Below are 19773 nucleotides of genomic sequence, written 5' to 3' on the forward strand. Positions count from 1 at the left end.
CAAAGCCACTTTCCCAAAGTCACTTTGATCATCAAAAAGACAAGATGGGTATTAGATACCAGAGTGATTGGCTTTAGTACAAGTGGAAGATTGAAAGAGATATGTCCTAAGTCCAATCATGTATGAGGATTTAGGAATAACTTTTATGTAATCTGTTTTGATTTCATTGATTTTAATAAAAGACTTGTTTTGTTTTTATTACGGGCTCTATCTATTTTAAGTGTTTAAATAAGATATACCACAGTTTAGAGTAAAGCTTTTTATGGATTGTGATGAGATCATAATAATGAGACCTAAAAAATGATAACTCTAAACTTAAATAGTTCCTGGTCGTAGGATTACTAACTGGTAATTAATAATCCGTAAAGATCGGTACATACTATGCTTGCTTCATTATGAAGGATGTCTGTTCTCATAGACATTTGTGTGGTAACACTATAGCTAGTATGTAGGTGCTTATTATAGAATAAGTTCACTGAACATGACTCACACAGCTGAACAACTGATGGGGTTCACTCACGTGTCAGCAGTTGTTCACATAGTGATAGTTGTACAAGTATCCTTAGACTTGAGGTCATCATAGTCATCTTGTGTACACTGAACTATGCTTTGGTTTAGTTCTTAGTCTCCAAGTACAATTATAAGGGCTCTACTGGGTATAGGAATTTGTACACGAAGATAGTGTATGATTAATAAAGGATCTACCCCTTCCAGTGAAGGAAGAGAATGTTCAATGTTGATCCACTTATGCTAGTTCAGGAATCTCTGGCCAGAGTAAATGAAATTAGAAAGGAGTTTCTAATTTACATTAAATAAGAACTAAGCATACTGAATGGGAAAGCAAGTGATTAAATAAGATAGTCTTGACATAAGTTCCATGCCTTATATTTAATCGTGACATTGCAGGATAGAAGGAATTGATTGTATGGTAACTGCTCACTGAATAGGTTCTTGGTTTTCTAAGCAGTGAATTCGTATTATCCGGATAGTCATGATATGCTGAGAAGTATCCATCACGATGTAGAATAAATATGATTAATTAATTAATCATATTTAATGATTTAGAGAATTTATATAAATAATGATAAAATAGTTTTATTATTATTTATTTCTACTACCGGCTTAATATTGAACCTACAGGGTCACACCATAAAAGAGAATGATTTAATGGTGGAGAAATTAATTAATAATGGCTGATAATTATTTATTTATGAAATAAATAATTAATTGTCAAATTTAATAATTGATTAAATGAGATTTAATTGATTATAAATTAATTAAGAAAAGGTTCTTAATATTATTAATTAAGAATTTAATTTTTGGAAATCAAATCAAGTGAGAGAATTATTTCTAAAGTGTTTAGAAAAAGGATTAATAATTAAAAGGTGTTTTAATTATTAGTGAGAATAATAAAGGGTTAATAATAATAATATTTTATGAGAAAATTTTCAGCTGAAAATTTTGCCTATAAATATACTATTATAAACCCTATTTTTGCCTCGACCTAAAAATTTACAAAACCTTAATTCTCTCCACCTCCTCCTCCTCTATTACATCATTTTCTTGGTGGATACCGGTGGAGTACTTCACACTTGAGGAACAGCTGCTAAGGATCTCCACTCGTGGTTATTGGATCGCTTTTAAAGGTTAGAATCGATCCCTCGATTTTATTTACGATCTGTATGCATATTATATGGCTTTTATATCATGAAAATTGTTTAACTATGCTTCCGTGATAGATAAAATCCTACAAGGACATCCTGCATTTGAGTGCCATAATCAGATGCCTTACATGTTTTTGATGCGGAAAGACAGGGCATTATGCTAACAACTGTAAAGAGCAAGCTCCAGGTGTAAATGTGCCAAAGATTGCAGGACCATCATCTTAGGGTTTGCCAAGGATTGAAGGACCACCAGGAAAGAATCATCCAAAGGCCAAGACATTCAATTTGACTATGACGGATGTTATTCAGAGTTCCAACGTGGTTGCTGGTACACTTCCAGTCAACTCCGTAGATGCTAAAATTTTGATTGATTCTGGAGCTACAAGGTCATTTATTTATCAAGTTTTTTTGGATAAATTGCATTACAAAGTTGAATTCTTAAAACAAGCGTTAATGATAGAACTAGCTAATAAGAACCAAGTTCCCGTCGACCGAGTATGTCCAAGGTGTGACATTAAGATAGCGGGACATCATTTTTATGCCAACTTAATACCTTTTAAGTTGGGAGAATTTGATGTTATCTTAGGAATGAATTGGTTGTTAGAGAATAATGCTCAGATTGATTATAAGAATAGGAAAGTTTGATACTTCGAACATTGGATAGTAAGAAGAAGGTGATATTTCGAGGGAGTAAGCTGGAAAAGAAGTTCTTAACGATAGCTCAAGCGAAGAAGTTATTGCGTCAGAATTGTGAGGCTTATTTGGCCCATGTAGTAGACACTAGCAAAGAAGTTCTAGCACAAGAAGCAATTCCAGTTGTCAAAGAGTTTCCAGATGTCTTTCTAGAAGATCTTCCAGGATTACCTCCCAATAGAGAGATTGAGTTTGCAATTGATTTAGCACCCGGAACAGAATCAGTTTCTAAATCTCTGTATCAGATGTCACCAGTGAAGATGAAAGAGTTGGCTACTCAGTTGCAAGATATTTTAGAGACTGAGAATACAACTTGCCTTGCTATGTTGTTCTAAATCAAAATGTAATCTGATTATTCTTAACACTTGCTACTCTTGGTTTATATATTACCAAGTTACATGTGAAATAAGACAAAAGCATAAAACCTATTAGCTAGGTCTAATCACATGTTTTTTCATTTCTCTATCCAATGCAATCCAGTTAGATACAACATCTTTAAACGTCCATGTTTTGTGTGGAAATGGAAATGCTTCATTTTCTTCTAAATATTGATTCCAGGGTACCACATTTATTTTGTATACAATCAACCCATGTGACTGTCAAGTCACTTTCAACTGCTATTTAGATTGATTATCCGTTGAGACTTCATGGGTGTCATCCGTTGAAGCTTCATCTGTTATCCGTTGAAACTTGACTTGACGCATCTGTTGAAACTTGATTAGCTCATCCGTCGAAACTTGACTAGCACATCCGTTGAAGCTTTGTAAAATAGCAGTTGAAGTTTTTTCTATAGTTGTTTATACTCTTTCACTTATACAAAATTACAAGGCATCTTCTATATACAATTAGCCCACCTATTTTGTATATCTTCCTAGTAGTCAACATGACTTAGAAATAACTAAAAACTCCTAATTCCCCAGCTAATCTAGTATACAGAATGTGTTACAAACTTATTCAAATAAGTTATTCCTTCATCAGGTAAATAATTTAATCATCCGTTGAAAGCTACAAAATCATTTAACTTATCTATTTAGAGTGTTTTTGGTAAGTTATTATCAAGCCTACAACATATTCCTTACAATATCCCCCAATTTATGTTTAATAGAATTATGGGCATAAATTCATGTTAACTTGATGATTACAAAAACACCGTAATTAAAAATATTCCAGTAAACAGCAGATAAATTACAAAATGCTTCAATGGAAAATTTGACCAAGAAAGTAACGAATATTTACATGTTATTTTCAAGGTGCTCCTCTAGCCTGAGCATATCATTTCCTTTTCCTTGAATCTCTTATCTTCTTTCCCAACCTCTTATCATTCTCCTCAATCTGGTTCTAAAGTTTCTAAAGAATTCAACTTCATTTTCATTGTTGAAATCCAGCATCTCCTGCATATCTCTGAGTATCATTGTTTGATATTTGCAGCTGGTTTTCAAGTCTGAAAAATCTACTGACATATTTTTCATCTCTAAACCCCATCATCCAGTAGGGTCTCAAATGCACTCTATCACCAATATATGGAATATTCAACACTATAGGAAGTACATTTGGATCTCTCCAACTTTGTCTTATTTGGATGATCTTTCTAAGTATTTCTAATTTGGCCACTTTAGTGAATCTAAAATCTTTCTTCACAGTAGAAAACACCTTTACTAGAACATTGTAGCCTTTATTGAGAATTTTTTTGGGAGGCCATATAATCTATTTTCCACCCTTATATCTAAACACCAGTCTTTCTAGAAGCTTGTATGAAGCATTAATTCCTCTTATTTCCTCTAGCTCATCCAGATAAAGATTTATCTCAGAAAAATTCTTTGATGTCATATATGAAGAGTTAGTCCTCCTTATTGATTGTGGGCTTTGACATGGAGATGGTTTTGAATTGAGGTGGGTTAGTCTTGATTCCTTTGTGTTTTCTTCTTGGAGTCTTCCTTTTGACTGGTAGTGGAAGACTAAGATCAGACATAGGCAAACTGTCCCAATTTATGGGTTCATCCTTAGGTATAATTTCCTCACCATGAAAGTTGACACCTGGATGAACCTTGAATTCAACTGGCTCTACAGTTGGCACAGTTTGCTGACTTGAGGTTGTAGATTGTATTTTTCAGCTTCCATTTCTTTATCTTCAATGATCTTTCTCTTGGCTCTAACCTTTCAGTACCCTTTTCTTATCTTCTTTGGTGCTTGATTTTCTTCAAGTAAATATTTCTCGGTTCCAGTTGAAGTTGCAGGCATCTCACTATTCTGTTGAACATCTTTGACAACCAAATTTTTCTTAGATTTTATCCTCACCTTCTCTTCCTTTTTGGCATCTCCAAACTGAGGGTAACCACTCATCACACAGATCAATTTCCCATGTCTATAGATTCTTGCCATCCTTCTATTTAGTATGGAGTCTTTGGTAGTCTTGAAGCTTTTAATTGATATGCCTAACAGTTTCATTACATCTGGTCTAGGAAGTGCATAGGCTTGGTCCATTGGGTTTTTGCTTGAGAATTTGGAGGAATGATTTTTAGGCTTCAAAATCACAATGGACTGTTGTTGTTTTTCATAAAAGATTGAACTCTTTCACAATTTCCTAGCATCATTTCTTTCAAAGTATTTGGCTTTAACTGTATGGAATGCCTCACGGATTTTTCTTGATTAGCAGTTGAACCAAAAACTTGTGCAATCATGTCATCAATTTGTTTTCTCTGTTCATTTATCTTAAGCTCAGCTGCTGCAAGATTTATAAGATCAATGTTGTCCAATGATGGTGGTTTTGAGATAGTAATAGCTAGACTATCAATTTACTGACTTAAATATGCACTTCCTCCTCCCTTTTTTGTTAGCATCAAGTAAAGAAGGGTTTGAAGTTGGAGCAGCCACCGACTGTTGATGGAGTTGAGTATGTGTTTCTTGACCTTCCAGTATCTTGGCCACATAATGTTCAACTTTTGATAATCTGGAAGTGAGAGCCTCAACCTTGCTTGAAAAAACACTGTCTTTTCTCAACTTCAGCTATACTTCCCTCAGTATGGCTTCTAGAGTTTTTCCTCAAGTCTTTCAGATAGCTTTGTTTTAACTTCCTCATCAGTATTCTTCAAATCATCTACATCTTGAGTATGTTTGAGATTTTAAATCTCTGTATCTGTAAATACAAGATGGTGCCCTCTTTTGTAATAAAAGCTCTAACCGTGTTTGATGCCATTTTAAGTGCTTGAATTTGAGTGGGTAAGAGATTTAAGAGAGGAAGAGTTTGAAATGAGGGAAAATGGTTTGGATTTGCAGAAATTAGCTCACTTTGAGATCTCGAAGGCGTAAAGAGGTGTATGTCGAGATGTCTGGGTATTTATAGTAAAAGGTAAATGACTAATCGAGAAATAGAAATAAATGTTTGGGATTTGCTTATCGAGAAATCACGTGTGAGAATAGATACATATTGATATGTCACTTTCCTGACTCTTATCAAGAACTAGATAGTGACTTATCGATATGTTAAATAAATGCCTAGTTTATCCTGAATGGACTGAATTTTCCAATTTTTATTTTAATAAATAAAAATAAAATTAGAATGATTTTATATCAAAAGTTTTTTACTAAAATAATTTATTGATTTAAATTATTTCAATTCTAAGTTGTCGAGAAGTCTAAAATATATACTTATAGAGAAATCTATGAGTTAACATCTATCGAGATCTCTACAATGACTTATCGAGAAGTCAAAATAACGCTTGTCGAGAAGTCCTTCGACAAGTCAGAAAAATGACTTATCGACAACTCCATCGAGAAGTCTCAAAATGACTAATCTATAAGTCAGTTAGACTTATCGAGAACTCAGTTCTCTAAATACTTTGTTCTTTTTTATTTTGTCTTGTGTTAAGTTCACATATTGAAAATGTAAATTAACACTTGACAGTTTTCTTAGAATTTGAAAAATTCCAAGCTTGAATTTTGAAAAATAAATATACAGAGAATTTTGAAATATTTATAACTCATATTCTAGTTAATTTCCAATTAAATTAAATTAATTTTGATTTATTAGAAATTAATCTGCTGTAACATATTAGCTGAGTTCTTGCCTTAAGGATGAAGAATTTAACATTTCGAATTCACTAAAAAGTCTAGTGAAGGTTGCTTCATCCAAAGGTTTAGTGAAAATGTCAGCTAATTTTTTTCTGTTGGAACAAAAATAAGCTCAATAGTACCATTTGCAGCATGTTCTCTAATAAAATTGTACCTTACATCAATGTGCTTTGTTCTAGAATGATTAACAGGATTAGCCACAATAGAAATAGTACTAGTATTGTCACACACAATTGGAAGTTTGTGTAACACTAGGCCATAGTCCATTAGCTGATGTCTAATCCAAAGCACTTGAGCACTGCAACTTCCAGCAACTATGTATTCAGCCTCAGCTGTGGAAGTTGACACAGATTGTTGTTTCTTGCTATACCGGGATACAAGTATTTATCCAAAAAATTAACAGCTTTCACTAGTACTCTTTCTGTCAACCCCGCATCCAACAAAATCCGCATCTGTGTATCCAACAGCTTCAAATCCAGTTACCTTAGGATACCACAATCCCAAGTTTGGTGTCCCCTTCAAATATCTGAAAATTGTTTTCACAACCATCGAATGTGATTCTTTTGCATTGGCTTGAAATATTGCACACAGACATGTTGCAAACATAATGTCTGGTCTACTAGCAATCGAATACAACAAAGATCCAATCATTCCTATAACCTGAAATATATACACTTTTTCTTTCTTATCTTCATCCAACTTTGTAACTATAGACATAGGTGTTGATGCATGTGAACAATCAACCATTCCAAATTTCTTCAATAATCCTTAACATACACTACACCATATCTGGATTGTAACAATACTTTTTTTGGTGTTACAAACAGAAATGTTGCCTTAAATCACTAAAATTTGATCTGAGGTAACACTTTTTTTATGTTGCAGTATAGGGATAGTTGATGTTAGCATAGACATGATGAAATATCTATTGTAACATAAAATATAGTGTTACTATTGATATTAGAATTGTGGTACTATAGGATAAAATATTTAGGCGGCATAAAAATGGCGGGCCAATTTTTTCAAAATTTTAAGCGGCCCAATAGTAAAATTTTGACCCGCTCACTTTATATTGTAAACCAAAATATACCCTCACATTATACTATTATACATCAAAAAATATACACACTCCACCTTATCGAAAACTCTATCAAACGATACTTTTTCAGTCGAGGTTTTCAAACAAAAGACTCTCGATGGGTTCCAAATTAGGGTTTGAAATTCGCTAGAGGAAATTGAGCTTTCTTCCAAGTCGGGGTTAGATATTGGATATTATAACTAGGGTTCTAGTAATTAGGTTATGTAGAATTTGGGGCTCTCTTCTCAAACGGTTCAACATTTGGAGCTTGTAATTGGGGTTCTAGCAGTCGCTTTCTTGGAGTAAATTAGGGTTCTGACAGTCTCTTTATTCTCGAATTTGGAGCTTTCTTCTTGTTCAATTCAAAAGTGTCTCTTGTATGCCCTTATTTTATTCTCGGATTTATGTGTATATCTTCTTGTGTGCTAATATATTTGTGTATAATTGTTATTCAGTCTCTTATTCATGCTCGTTTTTGTGTTTGATTCAAAAGTGTGTCGGGTATATGGAAATTTATGGAGTATTTAATTAATAAGATGATAATTCCACTTTCTTTTATTAAAAAAGATGTGTTGATGATCTGCGTAAGATGAAATGATAAATTGTCCATTTTGCCTTTTTATGTTCAGGTCAACTACTAAATGGATTACTAAATTTTTGTTTTGTTTTACCCTCTTTCCAGGTCTCATTTGCATTATATACGCTGGCTATTTAGGTACACACATATTTATTTACACTTTTATCTGATATCACTACAAGAAAGAGAAAGGACCAAAGTTTTAGACTTCGGTTATGGACCGATGTTTAAGATACCTGTAGACAACGGTTCTGGATAACTAACTAATGTCCTTTTCTTATTATCTTATATTTTAACTCATGATCACCAGTTCAATATAGTAATATATTGCAATTTATATCACTTTATCATGTGAAACAGAAGGGAAAAAATATAAAGATAATATTTTTAAAATTAAATGTTGTAAATAGGCACATTTGACATCATTTCTTTCTGTGAGTGATGTCAATAACTCTCTTAGACATCGGTTTTTAGGCATGTGTTTCTGATCAATTTTGAACTGTTGTTAAAGATGTAATTTTATATCGGTTTTCTTCAATTGAGCTGATGTCAAACCCCTATGGGACATCAGTTATTTATATATTTTGAATCTGTTGTTAGATTTTGATTGGTATATGAACCATGTGCTTCCAAACCTAGAAACCAAATAAACCAAAACAATATCGCAATCAAAAGCAAAAGTCAATTCTATTTTGATTACCAAACATCCAATAACCACTAGTTTTTTAACATCCAAACATATGATACATTACCACTAGTTTACATCCAAATATTTAACAAAATATAAACATCTATATTACGACATTAATTACACAAACACAAAAGGATGCACCCAATGTTCGCCACTAGTGAGAGTAGAATCCAAATTTATGTCTGGATTGTTTACAGAGTTGTCTTTGCAATCTATACTTGAACTCCACATTCAGCTATCATTTTACTATAGTGTAACCAGCTTTCTCAATGGTCGTCTTAAGTAACTCAAGACCCTCCTTGTTTTGCTGAAAGTTTAAAAAGCAATATGGAGTGTTTAGATTAATAAAATCATTACTTGTACAAAAATAAGTATTAACTATCAGTCAACGTTTATTTATTCTTAAACTGAATGTTAGGAGCAAAGCCACCCTCAGCACCAACATTAGTGGCATCTCAAAAAAATAATGGCCAAAACGAACAAAATATTATATCCTAAAAAATAGACATACTAACTTAAAACGAACAAAATATTATGTCCCAACAAATAGACATACTAACTTAAAATATGTAATAAATAGACATACTAACTTAAGTTTAACCAAGTGCAAGACCGAAGAATTTCATAGTATCAGGCAAGGACATAATTCCAGCGCCAACAATTGTGGTGGATAAATTAAAAAATGCTCCGGTATAGGAAGCCAACAATTGTCACAACTGCACAACACAACCAAATACAAAAATCAATAAAGCCAAAAGCTCCAGACCTCCGCAAGACCACATGCCAACAAACTGTAGCTCCCCTGCCAAAACAAAATAGAAGACCAAAGATATCTTGACGTACCAGAACCAGAATGGGTTGATCCCTTGGTGACAGAGTTAATACTTGAGTATTGGAATCCATAAGTTTTTAACTTGCTTCCTATTCTGGTCTTTCAGTGTTAGATGATGATGTTATATTTCAATTCCTGATATATCCTGGAAATAAAGTTTCCATATAAATTATTTTAAACATCAATCTTTGTATATTGCTATGATAAACTTATTTCTTTTACAATGATGCACAATTTTGACCTTCATTTGGATAGATTATTTCCCGTCTTAGATATCTTCAGTATCTGGTGGTTGTTCAGAAAAGAAAGACCAGTAAAATCAGCAATAGAAATGATAGGAAGAATGTTGTTGTATAATATAACATTACAGCTTTCTGGGCTCAAAAAGTGAACCAGAAAGAACTTTAGGAGTAGAAGTCGTGTAGATGAGAAGTGTCATCCTTCAGATCAGTTGTTGTGCAAGAATGCTGAGGGAGGACTTTTGCTGTAAATTAGCCATTGTAATATTTATGTAATAAATGTCACAGAAGATGTCCAAAAGAAAAAAAAAGGAGCTAAAGATCAAAAGAAATAGTAAACTAAAACAACATGAAAAAGAAAAAAGAAAAAACAATAACTTAGTGTCCTAACTATCATAGCACCATTTATAAATCAATTTGATTAGGCTGTTCTCAATAATTCCTAATAATGCACTTTAGATCTAGTTTAAATACAGCACAAGAGGAAATGACACAAATCCATCTCAGGCCATTTATGTGCGTTCTGTATGTTTTATACATTTTGACAAATTATTTTTCTTCTTTGGTAAAAAAGAATAAATCAATACCTTCAGGAAGCAGACCCTCAAAGATACTTTCAAACTCAAAAGCTTCAAGGTAAAATACCTATAGATACACAGCATTATGCATAAAAATAACATCACAATGTCTATATAGAATTGATAAAAACAGCAACAGAATACTTTACCAAGCTTTTATATGTTCCAAAAGCACGTTTCCTTTTTAATACATCAACCAGATCACATGGATACATGTAAGAATTTTTTGTATCCCTGGATTCAGATACAGTAGAAGAGAAACCGTGTTATTAGAATAATAACTTAAAATTAATACTCTGTTCGTTGGTTTAAATCCCAAAGAATATTATAAAAATATATTATACAATACAGATGGCACCATATGAAAAATTATGTACTATGTCTATAGATCATTAGCTCCTTGCCAGAAAATAAAATAGTAATAACCTTAGTAAGAATCATTGTATATCATACAATGTCCTACTGAAGATATACAATTTTTATAATCATTATATTATTTCCTCGTAGATATTACAAATACAGACTATAAGACCATCAAAAATAAAACCATTGAATCAAAATAAACATAAAAACACAAATTTTCTTACGAACTTCAACTTGCTTATGCTTAAGCTTGTGGAATAATCTGTGCAGTTCAGTTTATTCGATCACAAAGAATCAGTTCTCATCATGTTCTCCAGCTCCAAGAGTTCTTCCTTCCTAGCAGCAATCTTCCTATAGTGGGCTAACTGAGCCTCCCGTCTCATATATTAAAAAAATCTTGAATAAAACACAATAATCCAACCAAGATACAGTATGACAACACATCATGAATATCTGCACACTTGTTACATATGAACAAGAAACTTATATAAACATGTAAAATTTAGATTTAACACTTGTAAACAAAATAAAAAATTTAGCAACAAGCCTCCCTTCTGTTTATATAGAAAAATCCCAAATAAAACTAATAATCCAAACAAGAAATAGTATGACAATTAATAACAACACATCACGAATATCCAACTCCTATTCGTAATTATTAAAAACCTTAAAAAATCAAGAAAAATTCAGATTTACACCTATGAAGAAAACTAATAATTGACAAAATTTAACACACCATAGGACAAGAAAGTGTACCTTATTTTGGACATATGGTGCATTCACAACAGATTCAACCATTAATTGTCTTGACAAGACAGTTGAACTATCTCAAATCTTCAAGACTGTAACACATAAGATGCACATCACTCCCTGACACAAGAAGATCAAGATGAGGACAAAAAGAAACTTAAAAAATGGAAAATTTTATACAACCATAAAGGCAAATTGAATTATTTTTACAAAGTTTCTTAATTTCAGAGAGAAGACAGAAAGTTAATACCTTAATAGAATAAATCAACTCTAAAACTTAATAAACTCCCAGATCTGTTGAGAGAAAGAATAAAATGTATACAAAATATGAAGAAATATTAACCCAATCTTGGTAATTAAAGATTGGTTCAACTGATTATAGAAATCAAACCAAGAATTGAAGATATGTTGAACTAGTTTCACTTCATTTGTACTTAATTGAAATTAGGGTTTATAAATTCTTAGAATGGGGGTTGTGTTGTAAAATTAAGGGTAAATTTAGGGTTAAAGTTTGAAGAGGCAGGGAGAGACGATGAGGGAGACAGGGACGGTGACGGAGTGAGTGAGAGAGAGTGGTTTCGTAAGAGAGAGAGGGTGGAGACTGAGAGAGAGAGAGAGAGAGAGAGAGAGAGAGAGAGTGGAGGGTGGTCGAGGGTGAAAGGGGGGAAGAATTGGGACAAAGGGGGGAAATTAGAAATTTCGGGAAGGGGGAACTGAATATTGTACCAAAAGCGGGGGAATTAGTATCTATGTAATAAGCCGTTTTTTTTATATATTTTTTAATAAATAGACATAAGACAATGGTTAGTCAATAAACTGATGTACCCATTTTTTAATTTTTTTTATAAAGATTAGAAAATAGTTAAATTCTAAACCGATGTCTAAAAAGGCTTTAACATCGTTTAAAACACGATCGATGTTAAAAATACTTTTAACATCGGTGGCTTTTCGAACCGTTGTTAAAAGGGTGATGTCTTTTGCCCCGTTTCTTGTAGTGTATCTCCGTTGATGTAATTCTTGCATTATTTGCATAAAGTTTCCATTGTTCTATGTCATGAATTAGGGGTTTAAATCTGTGAGATTTTGTTGCTGAAACCAAATGTCTACAAATTGTCAGTGTTTTGATTTGTGCTTTGTGGTAATGCTGTTTATGCATTTGAACATATTGTTTCACTAGGGCATTCTGCAGTTTTTCGGGTTTTCAATCTTTTATGTCAGTTAATGCTACCTGATTCATCTAAAGTTTCGATATTGTACATTTACGCAATATAAAATGTCAGGGGAATTCAGGATGTACATTGTATCTGAATTTAAATATATAAAACATTTGTATAATTATAAAAATTATATTGAACATTTCCTTTACTCCTTGGGAACACTAAATTCTGAACTCACTATAATTGGGATAAAATGCACTACATATAAATTTATTTCTTGCAAGCATGTGTTATTATTATGATTTTTGCATGTCCTTTGCGCGTTTTTACAAATTGCAAATGTAAATTCTGCTTCATTAGTACTCAATGGGTTGAATATTTAATGGAAAAACTCCACTGTAAATGATTATTATTTGTCAGTATTAGAGCACTTAATAGGTTTATCTAAAAGTTTCTTTTGCGCTTTCGGTATATTTGGAGCTGGTATTTTCATATGTCAATCCACATCCAATGCAGAAGCTGCATTTCGATTAAAGTATATAACTTAGAACTTATATAATGAATCTAAATTATGGTATATGCTTTAAAATCTCATTACAAACACAGAGTATGTTTCAATTAATTTCAATGCTATGCTTAGTTTACATTTATTAGTATAACAACTCGTACATTTCTGTATTATTTAAATGTGTAATTATTAAGTAATTAAATAAATAAAATATTTGTATGGGTCCTTTCAGCAGAATATTACTTTATGACGAGTCATAAGTGATTTTTGGAGTTCGACATTCATTTGAGTAATTATTTGAGAACTGTGTTGTCTCATTCTTATATTTAAAGGTGATTTTATTCAATATTTATTTTCATAAATACTTGAATTATTTCTAAAATCATTTTAATTGCTTCATAATTTCATTTATTATTTTTAGGAGTTTATAAAATTTAAAAATCAATATTTTATTGATTATTTATCTTTAAATGATTTTTTGATTTTATTTAATTGTAAAATCAATATTTAATTCCAAAATTCTTAAAAAATTACGAAATTCATATTTTATTTAGTCTGAAATATTCCGAGGATATTAAAATTATTTTGGTAATTTTTGGGATTAAATAGATCCGCGCATTGTTTCGTTTAATTGTCAAATGTGGGTCCGATTTGTGTTTCAAAAATGATTTAAAATTTCTGGAAATTTTATTTTAGTAAATCCTAATTATTTCGAGATTTTAAAAACTATTTTTATGATTTTTTTTGAGGTATTTTATCGTAAGTGTACTCGTTAAATTCTTAAGTTCGGTGCCAGAATTCAGAATTATTGCAATAAATCCCCAATTTTTATCAGTTGTTCTTGAACCTTATCTCTCCTTTCCTTTTCTTCTCACAGCAAACTCTCTCTCTCTCTCTCTCTCTCTCTCTCTCTCTCTGTTAATAGATCCCTTCTCTCTCTTTTCACAATCTCTCCTCTCGATTATCTCCCGGTTTTCTCTCTCCTTTTCCTCCAGTTCTTCCTCGGCTTTTCCTTTCGCTCCACTTTCCGGTAAGCCGCCGCTGTTTTGCTCCTTTTTCCGGAGAAATTGCCACCCTCCTTCCTCCTGTTTATTCTCTGATTGCTTCATGTTTGTATATATTTACTTGCTGTATGTATACGTTCCTATGTGTGTACGTGAAATCGTGTGTGTGTTTTTGTTCTTGTGTGTGTGTGTGTGTTACGCAGGGTTGTGCCAATATTTTGTGGTTCGATTTTTCGGTTTCCGCCGGGTTTTCCATCTAGGCGAACCCCCTACCGTACCGCAGCGCGTACGCGCGTGTTGCCTCTGTTGGTTGCCTGTGTTGGTTGCCTGGTTGTGTTGCCCAATTCGAATTAAGTCGAATTGTAAATTTGGATTTTTGCGAAATTTTATTGACTCAATTCTTTAATTTCTGCAGGATAATAATATGATTAATTTCTATGAAATAAATCTTCCGTGACGGATTATAATATTAATCGATGGAATTCACGAAGGATATTCGGTGTATTGGGAACCCACGAATTTTATCGACGTCGGAGAGCCGACGGTGGACGGTGATGATTTAATCTGAGTCCTACGAATTAAAAAATATAAAACACAAATAATTAATGACTGTATTTAATTGGTGTTTGAGTATTTGTGGATTGATATTGTTGGTTGAATCGGTGGATAGGGCTTGAAAAATTGGATTTTTTGTGATTGTGTTGTTGATTTGTCGTCGAGTTGTTCGACGGGTTAATCTGATAAATAAAGGAGGTGCTCCCCGATTCCTGGGAAATCAAATTACGGAAATACGGAAACATATCCAATAATTATAGGGACACCAAGAGAATATATATAAATTCTTTATACGAAACCTGATTATGTGTTGTGACGAAATATTTTTCCAAAACCAATAACCCTAATTTCGTAAAAGGACAAATATACATATTTTCCAAAAATGAACATTAAATCGACTTTCGAGGACATGAACCCTAATTGATACGTGTATTATAATATTGAGTATGTTACGAGTCGGGTTTGTTAACATATGGGTAGACTGTTAGCGAGGATAGTCAAGCATATTCGGATGTATAATTTAGGGTATTTCGGTTCTGTAGGTTCGAATCGAAATCCAGAGCATCCTGGTCGGTGCCAAAGCTAGCCAGTAATAGCTGTTAAAGTGTATCGAGGCAAGTACCCCTGACCATATCTTTATGGTTCAGTAATATATGAATAATTGTTGATTTAAATTTACGTATAGTGTAACATACAGGTCGGTGCCTTGTATCGTATATATCAAAACGAAGCTCTCGAAATATAGAATCATAATCAATCATCAAATCAAACCCAGAAATCTCAGGTAATCCTCAGTCTAATTGTTTTAATTCGAATTTATTATTAATTTAAATATGAAAAATTGTTCTTGATATTTTTGATATGGATTGATGCCATAATCATGTAGAGAATAATTTTCTGATCATTTTGGTATATCATATGTTTGATTTTGAGCTTCACATCATATAGAAACGGGTGTTTGATTTTCAAAAATTAAAATTAGGGTTCTTGGGTTGAATGTTCTTAATTTAAAATTGGGGGAATTTGATTCTGGGGTTATCGGATGATATTGATGATGGGGATAACTGTATCTTATCATTTGCAATCGATTCCCATATTTATTTGAATCAAACGATTTCGGATTCGATGGAACCGCGTTTTTGTTTCTTTTTTTTTATTTCGTTTTTATTTCGATTTTTACGGATTTTAGATGTTTTTGAAGCGGATTTGATTGATATAAATACATTACACGATTCCTGAACTTCGATTTCGTGTAAAAACGTGTTGTTTGGTTGAGGAATAAGTTATTTTGATATATCACTGGATTCCGAGCTCGACGCCGGAAAAAATGGCGAAGTGGCTGGATTTCTGATTTGTCGATCGAATGCTGTCGTGTTTGCTTGGAACAGAGTGCACGATGGTGTTCTATGTTACTGGGATCAAGAAACCATGAAGATTGAGTTGTTTGGGTGTTGAATGGGGGTTCGCCGGACCTCCCTACCGGCCGGAATCTGCAGAAAATTCCGGTGGGTTTGGGTCGTTCTTGGCGACCCGTTTCCCCGACCCGTTGACCCGATCCTGACCCATATTCAAAACCCGATTTTAATCCTCAAAACACTAATTTCCAAATCAGATTTCTGTTTCTGCATATTATTTTTTACTAGTTAATTCAAAATTCAATTCTTTTAATTTTAAAAATTCCAAAATTCATTACTTATTATTCTAAAAATTATTTTTATTCTAAAATAAATCCTAACTAATTAATTAATTAATTTAGGTTGATAATTAATTATTTAATTATTCAATTAATTTAAATGTTAATTGATTAATTAATTTAATTAGTTATTAATTAATTTAAATTGATTATTTAATTAGATTTAATTATTTATTTTTAATTTAAAAATTCTGAAAAATAGTTCGAGTTTTAAAATATTATTTTAAATTATCTTCAAGACTCGATAATTATTATAGAATTATTTTAAAGAAATATTCGGGTATTCAAACCCTATTATTTAATTATAAAATGATTCAGAAACTCATTTTAATTCCGAAAAATGTTCAAAAATTTATAATAAATTAACCGTTCGTCCGTTTAATACAAAACGAACGCCTCTAGACTCAGAAAAATATTTTGCTTCTATTAAAAATATTTTCGAGAACTAAATTCTTTTGTATCTAAAGGTCGTTTGTTTTATGATTCATTCTGAGTCGATTATTGATCGATAAAATACTCTTTTTGACTCGATTTCAATTCTAAACGTATCAAGACCTATCTTTTGATGATTCACCTTATATGTTGCATGAATTATGTGACTACGTGTTATATGAATAACATGATTATGTGACTTATGTATATGTGTTATGTGAATTGTGAGTCAACATGTCTTTTAAACGTTATCTGAATAAGATGTGATCCTTATCTATTATTATCGGGCAGGTAGACGATATGGATAAATGTATAGACTAGATAATTATATATTGTCAATTCATTGCATACTATTATTTATGATAGATTCGCATAGTGCGAGACATTCAAAATCAGATAGAGATTGTATACGTAAAGCCTGATTGTGTGTAGTAATGAAACGAGTGGATTTAGAATAAAGATAAACCTAAGAAGGTAAATGATAAGAAAGGTAAAGTAGCCTGTCAAGGGAAATATAGATGCAACGGGACTGAGTGATATGAAAGCTAGTTAAAGATTAGAGGATGATCAATTGAGGCAAGTATTCCTAACCTTTCTTCTAAAATACGGCAAATATTTCTTCGTTCCTATTCTAAGTTCAGATTAGCTAAATGTTTTTATATTTCGCTGCAATTACTCTTATTTATGCAAGTACCTTTTTGATCTTGTTCCTTGATTATCATTTGATCTTTTGAGCAAGTACCCATTCGTTCGGGTTATTTGCGAACCCTGAATCAGGATGTTTTGAAATCAAAATGATTTGACATCAAAATACTCCATGGACTGGATGGTTACGATGAGGGACAGTGATGAGCTGGACCCTAAGGGCCAGAGATGGTTGGTCCCTTGATTAATAGGCCATAGTTTCCTGGGTACCCCATAGGTTGGTTGGGTCTATGAAGTTGGGTATAGATCCACACTATATCCTGACTGATCAGCAGGTTATAGTGCATATGTTGGTTTCTAGTGTCCAGTCTAATTTATTGTTGATCGCCATTAACGACATTCCTTCTTGAATAGTTTATAATTACAAAATCAAACAAAGATTTGATTTAAAGGGATGAATTATTAAAACGTTCATTATTCTTTTATGGAAAAATGTGATTTATGAGTAAAGGCCAATGAGGTCCGACGTGTTGTTCGCTTAACTGTTTTAAAAATATAAAGATGTTTTAAAATCATTCAACAATTGTTTCTAGGAGTTTCTCTGATCTGATGCCTGGAAACCATTTATGATACTTTCTGGGAGTTTTTGGCTCACTCTTGCTTTGTGAACTCTTATCTCTTTCAGTATCAAATGAGGACAAAAATGAATAGCCCTTAATAGTCAGCAAAAGTGGAGAAATTTCAGCTGAAGAAATTTGGAGGTGTCAGAATGATCAATATGAGGAAGTTAGTAATGAGGTAATGAAATTGAATTTAGACATTGTAATTTTAGAAGGTTAGATTCTTATTTCATACCATAACCTGTAAGCGGTCCTGAATAATGAGGGGTTGTCTGTATATTTGTTTTAATATACATGTTTATATTGTTAAAGTTATGTAGTGACACCCAATCCTGACCCCGGATTTGGGGTTGTTACATACGGGAACAGAACATTTTAAGTTACGTATCCCATGGGTTCAAATTATTTTGTTAACTTGTGTTTTGGGGGAAAAGTAACTTCTGAAAGTACCTATCTCTAAACTTTTAATAAAATAAAAATGTTTTAAAAAGTGTGCTATGATAGAATTATTTTGAAAAGAGAAAGGTAAGTGGTTTCGAAAACTGGATAAAGTTGATCAGATAATTGGATGAGTGTGTGCAAGGGCCTGTAACGGTCAGGAAGATAGCGTAAGAGGCAAAGTGGTTGTGCACCCTATTATAACCACCAGCCCAGCGTTACAGGGACCTAGCTAGTCTTTGATTTCCGGAACAAGTTTTATAGGATGGCCAAGATAGAACTGTCCTATGGAGATAGCCTGATCAGCTGTCTCACCAGGGATCATCCAATACTTGTATATCTGAGCGAGATTTAATGGTTCCCAAAACGGAACAAATGGTTTTGGGTCCCCGTAACGGGACAAATGGTTTTATGGTTCCTGTAATGGAATGGAAGATTTGAAAATGAAAGTAGCATGCTAAAAATTGAACTCTAGTATTTATATAACACAATTATTGAGATGTTTTATAGAGTATGCTAGCTATTGATATCCAATTTTCAACGGTTTTCATCTGTTTTCACCTGTTTTACTGGCTTTCTACTAACAAGTTATGATTTATGTTCCTATAATTGTTTATCATAAACTATTTTGATTATTATTCATATAGTGGTTCTGCGGACTGATTGATCGCTCACTCTTGCAAATATTTTGGTATATTCTCAAATTGCAGATGCCTAGGAGAGTATGTTGTCCTAGGAAGGGCCAGTTTCAGCTCCTCCTGTGTTGAGCTCCTCTGAGTATGTTATGTCAGACCAGGTGTGGTATGTGACTTTCTGTAGAAAGTTAAAAATGTCAGGCTGCTTAAATAAGTTGGTTTGTAATAAGTGTGTAACCTAAATTATACTTGAACATGGAAAAGATCTTGTGAAGGGGTTGTTTATATTGAAATAAAAGTATGTTGAGCATATTATATTTGTAATTTGATATTGTTAGTGATATCAACTCCTGACCCCGGGGTTGAGGCCGTTACAGGTTGGTATCAGATCTACCGGTTTAAGTCCCTGATTTAGGTTAGGAATAGAGTTGTAAAGGCGTAGAATTGGTGTATAGGATGTGAATCAGTAACTCACATCTAGAGGAGCAAGTTTAAGAGTGTAGTCGAGGGTTCGAAGGTGTACCCCGTCATATTTTGAGGATCCTGGAACTGC

The 19773-nt window shown here is 32.7% G+C and overlaps 1 long non-coding RNA gene across 8 annotated transcripts; it reads right to left on the reverse strand.

Annotated features, from left to right (window-relative positions):
* Positions 1–8748: 8748 nt before the first annotated feature.
* LOC141663846 (uncharacterized) lies at positions 8749–12229 on the reverse strand. Of its 8 annotated transcripts, none has more exons than XR_012551691.1 (9): positions 11784–12229; positions 11540–11653; positions 11012–11161; positions 10570–10654; positions 10430–10487; positions 9845–10087; positions 9615–9748; positions 9362–9487; positions 8749–9078 (listed from the first exon to the last, which is right to left on the reverse strand). It is a non-coding gene; the product is annotated as an uncharacterized LOC141663846 (long non-coding RNA). The 8 variants fall into 8 exon arrangements; XR_012551693.1 differs by having other exon boundaries at positions 11012–11179; XR_012551690.1 differs by having other exon boundaries at positions 11012–11236.
* Positions 12230–19773: the final 7544 nt, after the last annotated feature.

This window comes from Apium graveolens, chromosome 6, assembly GCF_009905375.1.
Source record: "Apium graveolens cultivar Ventura chromosome 6, ASM990537v1, whole genome shotgun sequence".
NCBI classification, from domain to species: domain Eukaryota; kingdom Viridiplantae; phylum Streptophyta; class Magnoliopsida; order Apiales; family Apiaceae; genus Apium; species Apium graveolens.